This window comes from Pseudorca crassidens, chromosome 9 (assembly GCF_039906515.1).
Source record: "Pseudorca crassidens isolate mPseCra1 chromosome 9, mPseCra1.hap1, whole genome shotgun sequence".
Lineage (NCBI taxonomy): Eukaryota > Metazoa > Chordata > Mammalia > Artiodactyla > Delphinidae > Pseudorca > Pseudorca crassidens.
In genome coordinates, this window is record NC_090304.1 from 79,394,649 (window position 1) to 79,414,474 (window position 19,826).

The following is a 19,826-nucleotide window of genomic DNA, read 5'->3' on the forward strand; positions in this document are numbered from 1 at the left end:
AACAAAATAATGCCATTTGCAGCAACATGGATGGACCTAGAGATTGTCATACTGAGTGAAGTATGTTAGACAGACAAAGACAAATATCATATGATATCGCTTATATGTGGAATCTATAAAAATGGTACAAATGAACTTATTTACAAAACAGAAATACAGTCACAGATGTTGAAAACAAACTTATGGCTACCAAGAGGGGAACGGGGGGATAAATTGGGAGATTGGGATTGACATATACACACTGCTATTTATAAAATAGATAACTAATAAGAATCTACTGTACTTCACAGTGGACTCTACTCAATTCTCTGTAATGACCTATATGGGAAAAGAATCTAAAAAAGAGTGGATATATGTATATGTGTAACTGATTCACCTTGCTGTAGAGCAAAAACTAACACAACATTGTAAATCAACTATACTCCAATAAAAAAACCTTTAATAAACATTCTTGAACACAAAAACAAAAACAGAAACAGAACTCCATGACTTCTACTTAATCTGTAAACACAGAGCCCTTGCACTCTAAATTACACATTAAATAATGTAGCTTGGAAAGACAAGAACTCTCTTCTCCAAGTGATTTTCTATCCTTTTAAAATTTTCAATCTTTTAAAGTTGGAGAGTGGTTATATGAACATATATATTTGTAAAACTCTTTTCACTATTCACTGAAAATCTGTGCATTTTATTGTATATAAATCACCAAAATTGATTTAAATAAAAAGATAGGTGTATAGGTAAATAAAATTATTTCTTAATGATTCCTCTAAATTCCACTCTTTTAAACTAATTAATTCTCATTCTCCTAAACTAGGGGAATCTTTGCAGACAAGTTTCTTTCCTTTGAAGTTTTGAGAAATAGAATATTTAGCTTTTCAATCAAATGATAGAATGGGATTGTAAAAGGACAAGTTTTAAGAAAAAATGTAGAGGGTTTAGGTTAAATTTTATTACTAAAATCAAGCGTGTTTATCTTTTTAAGAAATGTATATAGAAGTATAGGAAATAAGAAGCTCAAAGTAATCTTTTACACCCTTCTTTCCTTTCCTACACCATATCACCCTCCAGAGCTAAGTATTGTAAACATCTTAGTATTAATCCTTCCAGACATTTTTCGATGCATATACACAATACCTTTAAAAATACAAAATGATATCATGCTATGCATTTATTTTTTTTTATTTTAAGAAAGCTTTCAGTTGATGTGTACATACTTACAGAAAAGTACACAAATCATAATCGTACAGCTTCATGAATTTTTACAAACAATGATAATTCAGCATCAGGATCAAGAAACAACTTTACCAGGAACTCCAGATGCCCTCCTCAATCCCCTTTACATCACTACTCCTCACATTGAATAATATCCACTATTCTATTCTGAATTCTAACACCAACGTTTAGTTTTGCAGTTTCTATAAATAGAATTATATAGTATATTTACTTTTGTGTTCGGCATCTTTCACTCAGAATTACATTTGTGAGATACTTTCAGTGGTGTACTAGTAAATCAGCTCTGGCAAGGGAGGGGAAAGCCCTGATTTGTGGCATCTCTTAATTTCCATGATGCAAATACTCCCACAGTGGTAGAGTTAAAGCTAACAACGTGATGTATGTGAGTTGGAAGGAGATGCCCGTAATTGCCTTTTTTGGGGTTGCATTGGGTCTTTGTTGCTGCACATGGGCTTTTCTCTAGTTGCAGCGAGCGGGGGTTACTCTTCGTTGCGCTGCGTGGGCTTCTCATTGCAATAGCTTCTCTTGTTACAGAGCACAGGCTCTAGGCACATGGGTTTCAGTATTTTCAGGGCACGGTCTCAGTAGTTGTGGCTCGCAGGCCCTAGAGCACGCAGGCTTCAGTGGTTGTGGTGTACGGGCTTAGTTGCTCTGCGGCATGTGGGATCTTCCTGGACCAGGGATCGAACCTGTGTCCCCTGCATTGGCAGGTGGACTCTTCACTGCTGAGCCACCAGAGAAGACCCCCATAATTGCCTCTTGTAAGATGGTAGGAGCAGGCTCCAGCATACTACTGGGCCATATTTTTTCCATGTACCAATCATTCAATCATTCTCTGGGCTATGAACTAACCAACTGTACAAATATGCCACCATCTATTTATCCATTTTCCTCTTGATAGACATCTAGATCATGTCCAGTTCTTAGCTGTTAGAAACTGTGCTTCTACGAACATTTGGCCATTATATGTATTTATTTCTGTGGGTATATATCTAGAAGTCACTCTTACCAGCAGTGCATGTGAATTTCTAATTCCTCCATATGCTTGCCAACTAAATTGTATTTCCCTGACAGCTAATAAAATAGAACAGCTTCTCCTAAGTTTGTTGCCCCACTTGTATTCTTTGAAGTGACTGTTCAAGTGTTTTGTCCAATTTTCTGTTGGGTATTCTGACTTTTTCTTTTGGTGTTTTTGGAGGGATTTTTTTGTACTTATGCCTATAATTTTATAATACGTTTATTTTACTCAATAATGCAGACTTTCATGTTAGTACATAAATTTTTTCCTTTATTGCTTTTAGTAGCCTTTATAATATTGTAAAGAATAGATGTGAAAAATAGATTTTTTCATTCTTAAGCATACTAAAAATTTCTATGTGTATCTGATTCATATGAGAGTTTAATATATTGGATCAAAGCTGAAATCTGTCCTGGAAAGTAGCACCAGGAATTTTGTTATGAATAAACATTTAAAAGGAAGAGTGGCCCTTAAAGAACTTGAAAGATGAAAAGGTATTCTCCAGTCTGATGAAGTAGAAAGGGCCATTCTATTCCACACACAGCAGAATAATCACAGAACGCTGGTGATTCTAGTTTGGTAAGAAGCAAGGTGAGTGTGATTAGGATAGGATAAAGTAAAAATTGTTGAGATTTGTTTGGAATATAAAAGGAAGAGCTCAGCCAGAAGCTCATTAGGAATAACTATTGGCAAAGGTCACAGTTTTGAAGGTCTGTAGTGGGAATTCTGAGAAAAAATACATTATTAAGACCTAGACTAAATAGAATTAAATTAGCAAGTGTCTCAAGAAATATCTTCCTCAGAGTTCTTGAGAACATATGGAGAATGGTAAACTAAAGATTCAATTAAATGAAATTTTATTTGGAGAGCGGAGGAGTGTTGATTGGTGGGATGTTTCATTGTTTAAGCTAGAAACTAAAAACTCTGTGTTTTGGGATTTTGGTTTTGTTTGTTTTCTAAATAATTGGAAGTCTTTTACACTATTGTTGGGAGCGCAAAATGGTGCAGCCACAATGGAAAACAGCATGAAGGATCCTCAAAAATTTAAAAAGAACTACCTTGTGATCCAGCCGTCCCACTTCTGGATATTTATCCAGAAGGACTGAAAGCAGGACTCGAAGAGATATTAGTACTTCCATATTCATTGCAGCCATATTCACATAAGATAAGATGTAGAAGCAACCTAAATGTCCATCAACCAATGAAAGGAGTTTTTTTAAATAAAGTAGGTATACATAACATAGAATACTATTCAGCCTTAAAAAAAAGGGAATCCTAAAAAAAAAAAAAAAAAAAAAAAGGGAATCCTGCAATATGTGACAACATTGATGAAACTTGAGGACATTATGCTAAGTGAAATAGGCAGTCACAGCAGGGAAATACTGCATGCTTCAACCTATATGAAGTATCTAAAGTAGTCGAACTTGTAGAAGCATAGAATAGCATGGTGGTTGCCAGGGAGGTGCTAATGAAGGGCTATAAAATTTTCGTTACGCAAGATGAATAAGTTCTAGATATATGCTGCATAACATTGTGTCTACAGATAATATTGTGCAGAATAGATAGCAGTATTGTTTGGAACACTTAAAAATCTGTTAAAAGGTCAGATATATTAAATATTCTTACCACCATTAAAAAAAGAACAAAAAAACTAGATGAAAATTCTAAAACTAAAGGATGCTAAAAGGCCCCAAATATAACCAAAACGATACATTAACAAAAATTTAGTTTTTGAAATGTGGTATCTTACATTCATTGAGAGTGTTCACTTTGAAAATATTAACAAAAAATATTATTGAAAAGACACAAACATTCACACATACAAATATGCCAAAGTACATATTTTCAAAGTCATGGGTTTGAAATCAGACATATTTGATTTTAAATCTACCTCAGGTGCTCACATACACAATTATAGGTAAATTGTTCAGTTTTACCCCTTTTATAGTCTCTATCAACTCCACAGAAAAGGCTCTTCGCAAAGTTACCAAGACAGTGGTCAATTCTCTTTGCTCCTCATTTTCTCTCTCTCTCTATTTCTCTCCCTCTCCCTGTCTCTGTCTGTCTGTCTGTCTGTCTGTCTCTCTCTGTCTCTCTCTCTCCCTCTCTCTCTTTTATTAGTGAGATGGACTCCACCTTGGCACTGTATAGCCATGAGTTATCTACACCCATATGGAAATCTGTTTCTACCAAATGGGAAAAACCTGACCAAAGTGTAGGTTTCCATTAAGATCAGAGTTCTTTAGACCTATGTAGGAAGAATTTGAAATAACATAAGAACCAAAAGAAATTTAAACCCAGTGATGTAACCACCTGAGTGAGGTTGCAGAGTCTTGTGAGAAGAAAAATTAAGTCAAATCTAAACCCAAGCATGTAATCTCTATTGGTTATTAGACCTACAAGACTATTAAGTGAATTGATATAGTGACTACAAATAGGGCATCACAGGCATAGTATCTCTGGTCAGTATCTCAGGTAAATATGCCAAACATGTAAGAGAGTATCCTTGAAGACTCTTTGCGGTGGCACCAATACTTCCTTTGTGAGAAAGCTTATTTTTACCTCTAGAATATTTAGATTTAAACATAGAAATGTTTAGGTAATCAAGTTAATTATTTATTATTCCATTAATTATTATTTCAAAACTGTGCTGTGTGATATTTAAGAGAATTTGGCCTATTCGATGAGACTTGATTCTTATATAAGCTATATAATTGAGTAATTCAGTTAATCTTTTGGGTTTTAAATTGAAATTACTTACTATATTTATATGCAGTTTTACTGAAATATGTAAAAGAAGTTAATATTCCCCATAATTATAAATTAAATTTTTTTAGACTTATAAGAATTAATTTTAAGTACTTGATAAGGTTTGTCAGGTGATTGAATTGCTTAAAAATTAACAGAATACATTAAATGTATAAATGCTATTTAAAATGTTTGATAGTATTTAATTAACTTTGTAAAATAAGACTAAACTTATGAAAGGGCCCAGGGTTATTGTTAAAATTTACTTGAGGGCTTCCCTGGTGGCGCAGTGGTCGAGAGTCCTGCCGATGCAGGGGACACGGGTTCGTGCCCTGGTCCGGGAAGATCCCACATGCCGCAGAGTGGCTGGGCCCGTGAACCATGGCCGCTGAGCTGTGCGTCTGGAGCCTGTGCTCCGCAACGGGAGAGGCCACAGCAGTGAGAGGTCCGCGTACCGCAAAAAAAAAAAAAAAAAATTTACTTGAGTTATTAATTGAATAAGATATATATACTGAAACTAAAGTTAAGAAAGAACAAGTTCTTTTTTAAATTTCAAACTTCAATCAACCAAATATAGATTATAAAAATTAACGTAAAATTCTGAATAGGTTTTTTTTTTCTGTATAAAACCTGCCCTTAAGGATATTTGAAACAATTTTTTAAATGTTACAATACAGGTCCTCAAAGAGTTTAGTAAAGTGAAATGCTAGTTCCCCAATTAACACTTTCTCTTCCAGCAGATGACATCACTTCTCTCAAACTGGCATTCCTTCTCAGTCTCCTTTGCCAGCTCCTCCTTTACCAGCCCTTTAAATGTTGGACTGTCTCAAGGCTCTGCCTTTGGCCCTGTGCTCTCTTCTTTCTATAGCATCTCTTGAGGTGATTTCAAACTCTAAGTATGATCCATGCTCTGGTAGAAACTGCTCACCAAACACATTTCCTGTTTCCTAGGCATACAGCTAGGCCAGAAGTTCTCAGTCTCCCTTGAAGTTAGGTAGGTCCACATTACTGTGTAAGAGTTAATAAAATATAGGAGGAAGTGATATATACCACTGCCAAGCCTAGCCTTTCAACACTTCCTACATAATCCTCTCTCTTCTCTTCAATCATTTGGCTGAATACACAAGACCTAGGAGAGATATCAGAGGCTCTAGGGGGTGGTATTGCCTCAAGATGGAAAGAGCAACCATTTCTGAATCATTACTTGGAGGAGTAACCAGCAATCAAGAATGCTCACTGGATTTTATACATGTGAAAAATAAACTATTTTTTTAATCCTATAGATTTGTCACAGAAGTCAGTGTCACTAATATCACTGATCTTGATAGGATCCTCCATTTTTTCATGTTTTTTGTCAGCCTAGACTTCACTCCTGGGATCCAGAATTAAACATCCAATTGCTTAATTGAAATCTCCACCTGAGAGTCTATCAGGCCCACCAGTATTAGTCAGGGTTCTACAGAGAAACAGAACTGATAGGCTATATAGAGATATACAAAAGAGAAGATTTATTATAGGAATTGACTCACATGGTTATGGAGGCCAAGAAGTCCCACAGTCTGCTGCCTGAAAGCTGGAGAGCTAGGAGAGCTGATGGTATAATTCAGTCCTCAACCGAAGGCCCAAGAAGGGGCGTGGTAGGGGTGTGTCTCTCATATAAGTCTTCAAGTCTGAAGGCCCAAGAACCACTTCCTCTGATGTCCGAGTTCAGGAAAAGATGAACGACCCAGCTGAAGAAGAGAGAGAGGAATCTCATCTTTCCTTCACCTGTTTGTCCTGTTAGGACCCCAATCACATTGGTAAGGGCGAATCTTCTTACTCAGTTTACTGAATCAGATGCTAATCTCTTCCAGAGACACCCTCACAGATACACCCAGAAATAATGTTCTACCAGCTCTCTGGGCATCCTTTAATCCAGTCAAGTTGATACATAAAAGTCACTTCACTACCACCCCCAACACATTTACTGTCCGTTCTCCAGCCAAACCCCCACCTCCACCCAGACTTCCCTATCTGCCCTATCTGAATAAATGACACGATTCTCCATTGTTGTTCAGGATAAAAGCTTAAGGCATTCTTTATCCATTTACCAAGGAAATATTTATTGAGTCTCCTATGCATCAGGAACTATGCCAGGTGCAGCAGATACAATAGTAAACAAAGTAAACCTGGTTGCTGTTCTCTCTTTTAGTCATATCCAACCACCACTAGGGTCCTCCTGAAAAATAAATGTGATCATATCTGACTCTTGCTTGAAAATCTTTGCCTTTACTCTTTTTTACCCTTCAAAATAAAGTTGAATTGTTTTCATCAGGATATGCACATTTTCCCAGGACCTTATACTAATCTATTCTTGTAGTGGACATCTACCTTGAAACCCTCATGCCTCTGGGTACAGTTAGTTGAATGAAGAAAAGATACCTGATTCCATTTAGCAGATGGTATTCTTTGCTGAGGTATTGAATTGTAGTTTGAAGTGGCTGGAAGTGTTACATATGTGACCGGTCAGCTTCTGCCTACCACATGGATACATTCACAGAGACCTGGGATTAACTAGAAAGTATAATAAAGCACGTGTCCAGAGAGGAGCAGAGATAGTATTAGAAATGGAGTACTCCCTTAATTCCTGACCTTGGTCTTGATTCCAGGGTTTCTTGACACCCAGTGTCATTCCTACCCTTGGGTTCTATGAGATACTCTTGTGTCCTTGTAATAAACCCCTACCCCTTTGTCCATTCTCTCTTTCGCTTAAACTAATTTTTGTTTATTTATAAATACTTGCAACACTGAATCCTGAATATTTAAGCTCTTCAACCTCATCTCTCCTTCAGCTCTACTCTCCCATTCTCTAATCCCTTCATCTATCATAAAAACTTGTTACATAAAATTTCAAATGGTTTCTGAAACATTCTTGGCTGTTTTGTGGCATTAGGCTTTTATAAAATCTGTCTCGTGCCTCAAATGCCCATTACCACTTAGCTTTCTGGAAATGTTCTAGTTGTATATTAAGGTTTTTCTCAAATATCACCTCTGCAGTTCACTTTTTCTGGATTTTGCCAAGAAGACATTTTCATCTTCTGTGTTGCCATAGTACTCCATCTACATCTGTTACAGCATAAAGGACATGAATTTACTATTGAGAGATTTTCTCCCACATTAGACTAACTCAAGTGTAGGAACGGTCTTTAATTCTGAAAAGCATTTGGGTTAGTTTCTATATTTCTGAGAGTATACGTGATGTATAGAAATGCTTTGTCTTAAAGCCAACTTAATAGAATACGTTAAAAATTAACTTTGTCAATACCATTGGAAGTAGAAAACTATCACACAGTGATACATACATAGACATACATAAACATACAGAGAGGCAAAAACAGAGAACTTATGGTTCTAAAATTTTACCAAGAAGCAGATAGGGTAGGGGTCCCTGGAGAAAGAGAACCAGACATGGGTTTCTTGACATAAAAAAAGCTATATTTTGGCCTAAGCTATGTTGTGATCTAAGCCTGGCCACAATGCTTGTTCTTGAACAGGTCTCAGTAATTAATGATCTTAAAAGAACAAAATAATTCAGGAACAGATGACTGTTATCAGGCAAGAGAAGTAACAATAACAAAGATAATAAATCAGTTGTAAAGACTCCCAGTTCCACAATGGTAAAGATTAACCTGAAGAACATTTTCGAGCTGTTTCACAGAATTCGGACGCCCTTGAACACTCAACCACGAGATCCGGCGGAACCTAAGGAATAATGATGTTGACCCTTCCTGAATTCAATCAACTAGCGTTTGGACTCTGTCGAACTTTGCCCTAATTCTATACTGAATTCTCCTCTGCTCAAACCCCCTCATGAGAATGTATGTACACTTAGCTTAAATCTTCCCCAGTGTTGCTGTGCAGGGAGACACTGCTGCGGGAAAGATCCCCGGTCCACCCCTTACTTGCTGCAAGTAATACAACCTTCCTTCTCCTCATCTTTGACTTGGTTGTGCAATTTGGCTGACACCCACCAGGGGGCGAAGCCAGCTTTTTGGTAATAGTATAATAATACAAAACCCACAAGTTTAGAAAAGAGTGGTTGGATCCAAATTGTGTTTCTGGCAGATGCATAAGTTAAGTTTACCAGCTCAGATGGCACAAACTTTTTATTAATATTTGTGGAGAGTGTTAAGATTTTCCATTTTTTCATTTGATTAGTTTCCAAATAGGCTTTCCCCTTTTTTTTCTTTTCTTTTCTTTTTTCTTTTTCCTCTGATAAGAATTATCTCTCGGAAGTTTCTGTTTCAAAGAGATGGCCCTCAGTTCCTAGAGAAGAACAGGTAGAACATTTACGTCTCGAAGATACAGGGAATGAATGCAAGTTTCTTCAAGAAGGACTTTTGATCCTAAATCCAGAATTTTACAATACTTACAAGTCTTTTGAGATGAATAGGGGATGTTTGACGATTGGTAAAAAGATAGGTGAGCTTTTAATTGTTCCTAGAGCTGCATTTCTGTTCTTGTAAAGACTTGATCTGTAAGAAAAATACAGTTGTTCTCAATTCCTCAAAGAATGGGTTGCAACCTAAACGACAATGAAGCTGACCTATCCATTCAACTACATTACCTTCAATTTTCTTTAGGAAAATTAATAAACAGAAACCTCATTTAGAATGGAGTTGGGAGGCCAGAAGGGGGAGCACTCATAGCCTACCACTTAATGTCAGTTGCAGACCCAACAGGAAGAAACTTACCTTTATGTCTCCAACAGGAAGAAGGTTACTACTTTACTGCCCAGCAGGAAGAAGAAAGAATTTCTCCTTGCTTGGATACAGACCAGCCAATAAGAAACTGTCACAGCTTAGCCAATGAAAACTTCCAGTTCCTATAAGAGGACTCTCTGTTTATAACAACTCCTTCACTTCTCCCTTTCCTAGAAAAGACCTTTCCTCTCCTTTGTCCTCAAGACTTGCCTGTGGTTCACCACCATAAATTGTATGTCCCAAATTGCATTTTTTTTTCTGTTCTCAAATAAACTCATTCTGCTGGTAAAATAACTGGCTGTTTTATTGTGTAGGTCAACATTACTTGGTGTCAGAGAGTGGGATCCAGAGAAGACCCCCCAATAACTCTGAGGCTGGTTATTGTGGGTATTCTTTGGTGCTGGTACCCACAGAGCCCACTGAGCTCACTGCTTTCTTGCAGACCCTGGAGCTGGGCTCTTTTTGCATTTTAAAACTTTCCAGGCTGCCTTTTTTTTTTTTTTTTCTTTGAAGGTTTTGTCCTTTCTGTTAAAGGCTTTATCTTTTTTCTGAATACTCATTTGGCACTTTGGCCTGACTCTTTTGAAATTGGGCTGTTCCTACTGGAAATGTGCTGCTAAGCCTTTGGTCAGATTCCTTTGGAACCAGCTGTACCTATTGAAATTGTGCAGTTTAGGATTTTTCTTTGCTTTTCTCTAGAGTAAAAACTCTAAGAAATGGCATCCAAGTTATCTAAAAGTTTTGAGCATGCCCTCTCTTTTCAGAAACCCCAGCTGGTTTTATAAATTAAAACCACAGTCCCTCCTCATGCACATTTCTATCTAAATGGACCTACTTAACTAAAAGTAATTTAGAACACTGATGCCCATTACGGGGAACTTTTTGAACTCCCCAAACTTACTTTTCTTAAAATTGTATTGGACAGCCATGGCTTTAAAATAGTCAAAACTGAATGGGATACTTATTTTGATTGGTATTTTGAGGCTTTCAAGTGTTATCAGAAGTCTAAAATTTCTTCTCTGAAAAATACAATTTTTAAATAACTGAGGCAAACGAACAATTAAAGAAAGACAAAATGGCTTCTGAGGCTGCTCTTTCCCTCCCCCAACATCCCAAGTCTTTTTATCCAGATGCGTGGGAGCCATCCTTGTGCTCAGGCCCCACCTCCAGCGCCATCTTTCTCCTTCTGTTCTGCACTGCCTCTACCTCCCCTACAACCTCTGCTTCTCCATTCCAATTCTCTCACCAAACTTCCCCTTTTTCCTAAAACTTTCCACTCTCTCCTCCTCTGAACCTATCAGCACCTGCCCCTTTAAAGTTAAGTCTTCTGATGATACAAACAAACCTCAAGTTTTTTATGTTCCCTGGACTAAGGCCAAATTGTGAGCCACAGTTAAAGAGTTTCCTAAAGTAACTAAGGATCACCCCCATCCCATAGGTTTGCTGAAGAATTCAACATAGTTATCAGACTTCCCAGCCTGGTTTTTCAGATCTATATCAGTTAGTTCACATGCTTGTTGGTGAGAGTCAGGCCAAACATTGGATGAAACTTGCCCAATGGGAACTTCCTGAAAGTGATTTAAAAAAGCAAACTCCTAACTTTTGGCAAGAGGCTAGAACACTCGCTGTAGAACTCTACCCAGCACTTACAGTAGCTTTTCTTAACCCTATTGACTGGAACAAAATTCAGGCTAGCACACAAAAATCTGATGAACCTTTTCATGGCTATTATAATCAACTTCAGATTTTTTTCAAAGAAAATTCTCATCTTCCTTCAGATGTTGAATCTACTTGGGTAGCCTTTAACTCTATGCTTGTTAACATTTTGAACTGGTGTCTTTCTTTTTCAGTTAAAAGGACCAGGGTGGAATGAGAAACTATGTCCACTCCAGATTTAGTTAATTTGGCAAATCAGCTCACTCGCACCTTAGATGAGTCATCTAAAAGAAGGATTGCTAGAATTCTTAATTTTCAACTCCAGCTAATGAAGGTTCCCAAACAAAACCAAAGCCCTCCTAATTTCTGCTATTATTGCAAAGAGCCAGGACATTGGAAGAAAGATTGTCACCAACTTAAGTGCTTCAGGTGTCTTTAGCCCTCTAATCACCTTTTTCAATGTCCTCTTCATTCCCAATGGTCTAAAGGGATGCAAAAGATACTATCCTCTCAATATCCAGAACCACTTGCACAGATCGGCAAAGGAAAAAATGGATTAGACAATTATCCTGAGAGCTGGCAATAGTGGTAGGACCCTAACTGCAAATATGGTACAATGCACGTTTCTGTTCAGCCATATCTAGCCACTAATAGGATGTAACCCACATTTATCTCCAGTCATATTTTAGGGGTCCACAACCTGACAACTGTCAAGCCAAGTTCTCAGGACACAAAACAAAACAGACAAGAAGGTAATAGCTGTTCCTGGGAGAGAAAGCGCAGACAACCAATGAGTACCTGAAAGCAAATTCATGAGTCACAAGTCAAAGATCTAATTCTTACTTTTTTTTTCTTTGGCCTGGCAATCTGAATTTGGCAAGGAAGGAACAGCATGAAATTTACCTTCCTCTCTCTACCAAGCACCACAGATAGAGATCTGAGAGAACTGACTTTGGTAGGAATTCTCACCCTTTGCTGGCTTCTGCCATTTTGCCCAGGATCCCATTTGCAGGCTCTGGAACGAGTGGGGTGTCCCAGCAGGTCCCATCTTGGTCACCAGGACCTGTAGCAGAGGAAAAATAATTTTCCCTGTACCCTTTATGGTGAGTGCTTGGCTGAGACCTCATTTTCTCTAGGTTACCTCATATAGAGACAAGCTTATCGAAGTTAAAATTTCTCCACGGTGGTCACTGAATTCCAAATATTTGTTGGTAAGGTTAACTCGCTTGTTCAGCCTTAGGACAAAATTTTATTTACCCGAGGCTTAAGTCAGGCCCAGTCCAAGCCCAGACCCAGTCCAGTAAGTCAAACCCAGTCTGACTCTGGCCAGTTTCCTACCCCAGTCTGGAAAAAGAAATGCACGAATAAATTCTGGAAGCTGATAATGTAAATGCTGCAGAGCTAGGATCCAAGAGGGATGTACCCACCGTCTCCAGAGGCATCGAGAAAGCAGGGAATTCAAGGGCTCAGCAGGTACAACTGCTTGGTTGCTTCTTGCTCCTGGGCGTGTTGGGGGAGGTTGGAGGGAGTCTCCTTTGGTTCCACAGTCTGAAACCAGAACTGTTAAAAGATAAACTCAGGTATATTAAATTTTTTAAGAGTTTATAAGAGCAAAAATCGAATGGAATTTGGCAACATCAAACCAGAAGTGGTTAGGAATGCTCCACTGACAGGAGCTCAGGGAGAGGCTTTTCTAGAGAAAAATCGGGAGAAAAGTAAGAAAATTATTGATTGGGTATAGTTTAAAGCCTTGTTTCCTGTTTGTCATTGGCTGTGTTTAGCATTTTGATTTCATAACATTAAGGCATTTATAGGGTTAGATTTGGGTTTGGTTACATGGGCCACCGTGGCATTAGGGCCACACTATCTAATGGCTTCCTGTTTTAATTAATTTAACACTTCTAATTTATAGGTTCAGGATTTTGGATTTTTTTTTTTTTTTTTTTGCGGTCCGCGGGCCTCTCACTGTTGTGGCCTCTCCCGTTGCAGAGCACAGGCTCTGGACGTGCAGGCTCAGCGGCCATGGCTCACGGGCCCAGCCGCTCCACGGCATGTGGGATCTTCCCGGACCGGGGCACGAACCCCTGTCCCCTGCATCGGCAGGCGGACTCTCAACCACTGCGACACCAGGGAAGCCCATTTGCTGTTACATCTTATGAGCCATAATATGTGCATTCTCTTGGCCAACCATGATCACACAGAGAGGGCGACTGCGAGGGGGCTAGCCCCCTGAGGCAGATGGATCGATGCAGAGTGAAAGCCAGATCCAAGGATGTGACATGAAGAGACAGGTGAGGAAGATCATGTCTCCTGAACTGCAGTATTTGGAAAGTGATAAAAGGGAGAATGTAATGCTCACATTCCCAGTGCAGTGGCAGCGAATGGTGAGAGAGGAAATCAGTTCTATGGCTTTGTGGGACAGCCACCAGCCCAGGCATTACAGGATGCAGTTTGCTTCTCTGAGACATAGTGTTCATGGCACAGGATACAGGATGGCTGGTGGGGGTGACTGGGGCTGAGGCACCATGAGGAAGGGACTCCCTTCCCTAAAACAGACCCTAGCAGTGCCCTTGACTTAGATCCCATGTAACAACTGTGTGAGGGCACAGAACATATATGAATTCCACTGGTAGCAAAGTAGCAATCGCTTATGATGATTTGAGATTCTAATATATTTACATTTTCTTTAAATGGATTAAAGCTGCCAGAAAACCTCCTCCAACCACACACCATGTTAATAAAATTATATCTTGATTACCAATTAAAGATGTATTCTGATTGAAAAGCTCTGAATAATTCTCCATCGTGGCCTGATTTGTTGTGAAATTACCAGCTGTGATTTGTCTGGGTAAATATCACCTCTAGCTCCTGCATCTTCACTTCCATCTTGATAAAATCAGAACTTAATTATTTCAAATCTTGTACTTCTGTCATGGATGTCAAATTAAAAATTTCAACATTGCAAATCTGCAAGGCAACATTTAAAACTGTGGAGCGCTTTCTTCTTCCAGCTCATTGCATGCATGTACATTCCATAATGAACAGAACATATCATGTTCCTATAACAACAATAACCTTTCTGCATATTTTATTTTGTTCTTGAGCCTGTTTGTTTCGATGGAAACTGTTTCTAATAAGTTGTGTTTGATACGAATTTTGGAAGGGATCAATCCAACTTATCTTCTGCATTAAAGTTCTACGTACATGCTCTCCCTTCTAGTGTAGAAAGCAATGTAGGTATTTTCCTGGAGTAATTAATAAAATGAAATCTTAAAAAAAACAGAAAAATTTACGAAGATCTTTTTGTTCAGCTGCTGTAAGCAGATGACTTTTCTTATATAAAGAGAACATTCCTGGAAACAGATTTCATTCATTTCAAACAGCAAATGCAGCATTTTTTGAAATAAAAAAAAAAGATAATGTTACCCACCCAAGCCAACAACACTACAGCACTAGATTATTCATAAGATAGTAAATCTAGTTATTCCAATGAGCATCACAAAATCTAATATAAGGTGTTATCGCTACTTAAGTTATAAAAGAGTGCATGCACCATCAGGCATGGGGATTGTCTGAGACTACAAGATGCATGCCCTCTGTTTCCTTTAAAAAAAATCACTTTCAATATATCTTAAGATTTCAAAAGAATAGAATGCAACAATGGCTCACATTTCAAGGTGAAAGGCCTCTGTTGACTAAAGATGCTTCCATTTTTATTGCAGTTGAGGTTCTTGCTTTTTTTTTTTTTTTTTTGGTAAGCTTTTTTCCATCACAAGCTGATGTACAGATATATTTATAGTTCAGTTTCATTTAACTATGTTCATTTGTACTGTTCTGTGACAGATTTATATGATCATAGATCCCTGGTGTCACTGTTGGATTATTTATATTTCTATAAATTAAGGCCATTATTATCCAAGATGGCTCCTGACAATAGGATGCAGTAGTTGGAAATAGCATATAATATTTCTTCAGTCCTGATGAATTCTCTATGGATTGCATCCTGACACAGACTAAGAAATCATTGTCTTTGTTGGAAAAAGGGAGGTCTTATGTAATAATAATAAGTCACTAATGAAAGACAAAAATTTCAGGAGTATTTGTAGACTCTGGTGTTTAATCTTCCTAATGATAGCCCTGATGACAAATAGATGAGAGAGATAATACGGGGCTGATAAGCTGATAACACCAGCAGACCAGGCTTCTCTCCCTCCCGCTGCATGTGATTAGCCTCTAGGACAGATTCACATCATGCATTTTATTTATTTATTTATTTATTTATTTTTAATCTTTATTGGAGTATAATTGCTTTACAATGGTGTACCAGTTTCTGCTTTATAACAAAGTGAATCAGTTATACATATACATATGTTACCATATCTCTTCTCTATGGCGTCTCCCTCGCCCCCACCCCCCATCCCACCCCTCTAGGTGGTCACAAAGCACCGAGCTGATCTCCCTGTGCTATGTGGCTGCTTCCCACTAGCTATCCATTCCATGCTTGATAGTGTATATATGTCCATGCCACCCTCCCTCCCTGTCACAGCTTTTTAATCTTCCTTTTATCTCTGTATTGGAGGATGATGTCTCCACCAAGTGAGTTTTAAGCAAGGGTTTTATGACAGATGGGGGTAGATGAGGACCTTTCTCTCCCCAGCACCAATAAAACAAACTTAATTGGTGACTTCAACATAAAACAGTTTATTTCTGGCTCTAGGATACAGCAAATTAATAATCAGATATCGAGGATGGGCACAGAAAAGACGATGGGAAAACTGTTGCCTCAGATTGCTTTGAAAGATTTCTTTATAGAACCAATCTGGTTGTATAAGCTCCTTTTCTATCTGTGAAACTGAGGTGCTTATGTCACAGAACGTGAGGCTTAAATGCGATAAATTAAATGGATATAGGTTAAATTAAGATTGCTAAAATATATAAATTTGCCAGTCATCTGTCTAGCACATAGTAACATAATGAGCATTTATTATGTGAAAGTTAGGATACGGAACTTGGAGTATGTTTGCTCCTGGTCACTAACATGACCCTACCTTAGGAAAGGAATCTCTGTATATTATCTGTGTGTGTGCTTTTAAAATTTGCATTTCCCTAATGACTATTGAGGTTGAGCATCTTTTCACGTGCTTATTGACCATTTGTAGATCTTCTTTGAAGAAATATTTATCCAAGTTCTTTGCTCATTTTCAAATTGGGTTGTTTCTTTTTTGTGGTTGTTGAGTTGCAGGGGTTTTAAAAAATATATATTCTGGCTATTAATCCCTTATCAGATATATGATTTGCAAATTTTTTTTTCCATTTTCTAGGTTGCCTTTTCACTCTTGTTTTAAATTGAAGTAGTTAATTTACAGTGTCGTATTACTTTCTGGTGTACAGCAAAGTGATTCAGTTACATATATATGTATATATATATATATATGTGTGTGTATATATACATATATATACTTTTCCTAGTCTTTTCCATTATAATTTATCACAGGATATTGAATATAGTTCCCTGCACTGTACAGTAGGACCTTGTTGTTTATCTATTATCTGTTTTGTTTTTTTCCTGTTCAGGTTAAGCTACTTGAGCAACAGTTCATTAACAGTTGGCAATGCTCTCTGGATTAAATGTTGAAAACATCACAACTCCATAAATAAGGAAAAAATCCTTACTTTTATGCATTTTGTGTTTATTAAAGTACCACAAACCATTAAATGAATTTCAAACACAAGATGTGTGCACCAAATGGGTCAAACTGCTCTGAGTTGATAAAACAAAGATTGATGACCGTGCAGGTGCTTGTGGCCGAGAGGTCAGGGAGGAGACAGGAAACATCACATCGGGAGGTGTTGGGGTCAGATATGACTGCATCTCACCCCAGTTCTGCCCTCTTGAGCCCTATGACCCTGGGGATGTTATTCAGCTTTTTCAAGCCTTGGTCTCCTTATTAATTAAATGGGAGCAGTTATAGTTGCTGGAGAGTGTTGAGTGGGAGCACAGGTTTGAGACCCCTTGTGCAGGGCCAGCCCTACAGAGCGTCCGCTCTCCAGGGATTCCCCTCCCCACCCCATGACTTGAGAGGTTTCCTGGAGTCATAGAAAATCGAGAAGGAACAATTAACTCACTGCAAAGGGAAAGATTCAAGAGGTAAGGGAGACTCCAGCATCCCCAGAGCATTGCCCTTGTCTCACCCTCACCTGGTCCCAGGTGTTGTCCCAGACTTAGGGTGTCATCTCAGGGGTACCCCAAGCTCAGAATGGAAAGACTGATATAAGGGAAGAGGCAGCCCAATTGACGTCTGTCTCTAAGGGGTTTTGATTCTCACTTGAGAATTAAAAGAGGAAGTGGAATTTATGTTGAGACATTCTTATCATCGAAATCTGGACCCATCCATTGCGACTGTTTGGCACAGCAGCAGAGGACGTGGAGGGTCTCTCTGGTGGCAGCCCCTCTTCTCAGAAACTTCTGTTCTCTCTACTGCAGGAAATTGCCTTCACTCAACTGCTTTTCAACTACAAAAATGTCCATTTCATTCAGATAAACCATGTTTGAAGTACTAAAATGTCTTGGAAAATAGTCCCTATAATTATTTTTCATCTTTAAGTATAAAGTTTATTTTTCCCTTATATTCTTCAAAATCTAAGACTTATCTCCCTATTTAGTTATTAGTCACAATCTGCTAAGGTTTAACCCTCTGTGGGGGACACATGAGAATTTAGAGGCAGAGGTTACGAGGAAAAGTGTAAAGATGTTGGAAACTTGCACTTAAGAATTAGCTTTAGAAAAGTGGATACATCCAAAATTAAAAAGTAAATCATATATATTATTTCAATAATCCCAGTCTGCTGTAGAGGCTGATCACTGTATAGTGCTTCTGCCTAAGAATTTATCTGTAAAAGCTGATGTGGAATTTGCATTATAATTATACTCAGAGCCTCATGGATCCTTGTGGGTTAAATGGAAATGCAAAGAGCATCTAGTTAGTGAGGGGTTGGGGGTAAACCATCTGGCTTGTACCTACCTTGGTTAAAAATATGATCTTGCAAAAAATGTGCAAGATAGTCTGTATCAGGCCACTGGGGAAGAAATCCTGAGATCCAGCATATGGTGCCGCATGATCTGGTGAAACCAATATGATGCTGGTCCACACTCCCTCCCTGCAGTACAACCTCGACTCTCTATTTTTGACGGCTTCCAATCTCTTCCTCCTGCATCCTGTGCACTCTTCAGAAGCAGGCTTTGGACCTCCTCCTGGGGCGCCCATGGAGTGCACGTGGCCTCTCACTCTTGTCTTGTCCTGCTCTCCCTCCCCTGACATCCTTTTTTGATTCAGGACCCTGGTCACTGCAGCTCCTGCTCTGACCATTGTAACTGTCAGCACCTCATATTTCCAGGGTTTGAAATTTAGTTTGAATAACCAGGCTTTGGCTTGCTTCACCCTGGATGAATGACCATCCTTTGCAGCCTTAGGAGTCCTCATCTCCCGATCCCCGACAGGGACCTTGCCAGCACCCAAGGGGAGCAGCCGGTGGAAAGTATACTGGGCAAGTGAAATATGAACTAAGGTAACCTCTCCCTTTACTGCAGCATCCTTTAATCAGAATGGTCGCCATCACTTTCTGAAGATGTTGGCTCTTTGGAGAACACTTTTCACAAGCTAAACTCACAGAAACTTTCCAGCTATACTCTTCCTTGTGATTTTCTTTCCTGGATTGCGGCCCACTTCCCTAAAGGAAGTTATTCAGGAAGATGTAAAACAAAATCAACTTCTATAATAATGCAGAGCGAGCCTTAATTTCTCATCTCTCTTTTTATAAATTCTTTCACAAGGATTTATTCTGCTATTTTTTGGGGGGGTGGGCTAGGTTGGGAATTACAGTTTGAGGGAAAGAAAACCTGAAAATAATTTGACTTTAAATCAATGATGCATGTAGAAACATCAATTGCACATTTTTGCACATTTTAACTATTTCATTTTTGCTTTACTTCTTTTTATTTGATCATCACCTTTCTTAACATCGAAGAGTTAAATAAGATATAAGAACTTGTCCCTTAGGAGAAAACTACCGCATAGGATACTGAGATGTTAAGTGTGAGAATGGCCTTAGAGCTAAGCCCGTGCTGGGGGCCCAGCTCCAGGGTAGACGCCCCATCAGAGGTGCATGGGAGCAGTGATGCTCTGATGTCACATGTTGTGTAAGTGAGGACGTCCTCCCCAACCCGCCCACACCAGGCGTCAAGTCTACAGCTTTCCCTGGTATTTCAGAGCAACCTATGACCCGCAAAGTTTAAAAACCACTGATCTAAAACTTTGGACTTGCAGATGAGGGCTCTGGGACACAGAAGCATTAAGTGGAGGTAGGACTGGGGTCTGTCTCTGGGCTTGTCAATATGCCATCAACCCAAGGACATGTGCTCAAGTAGC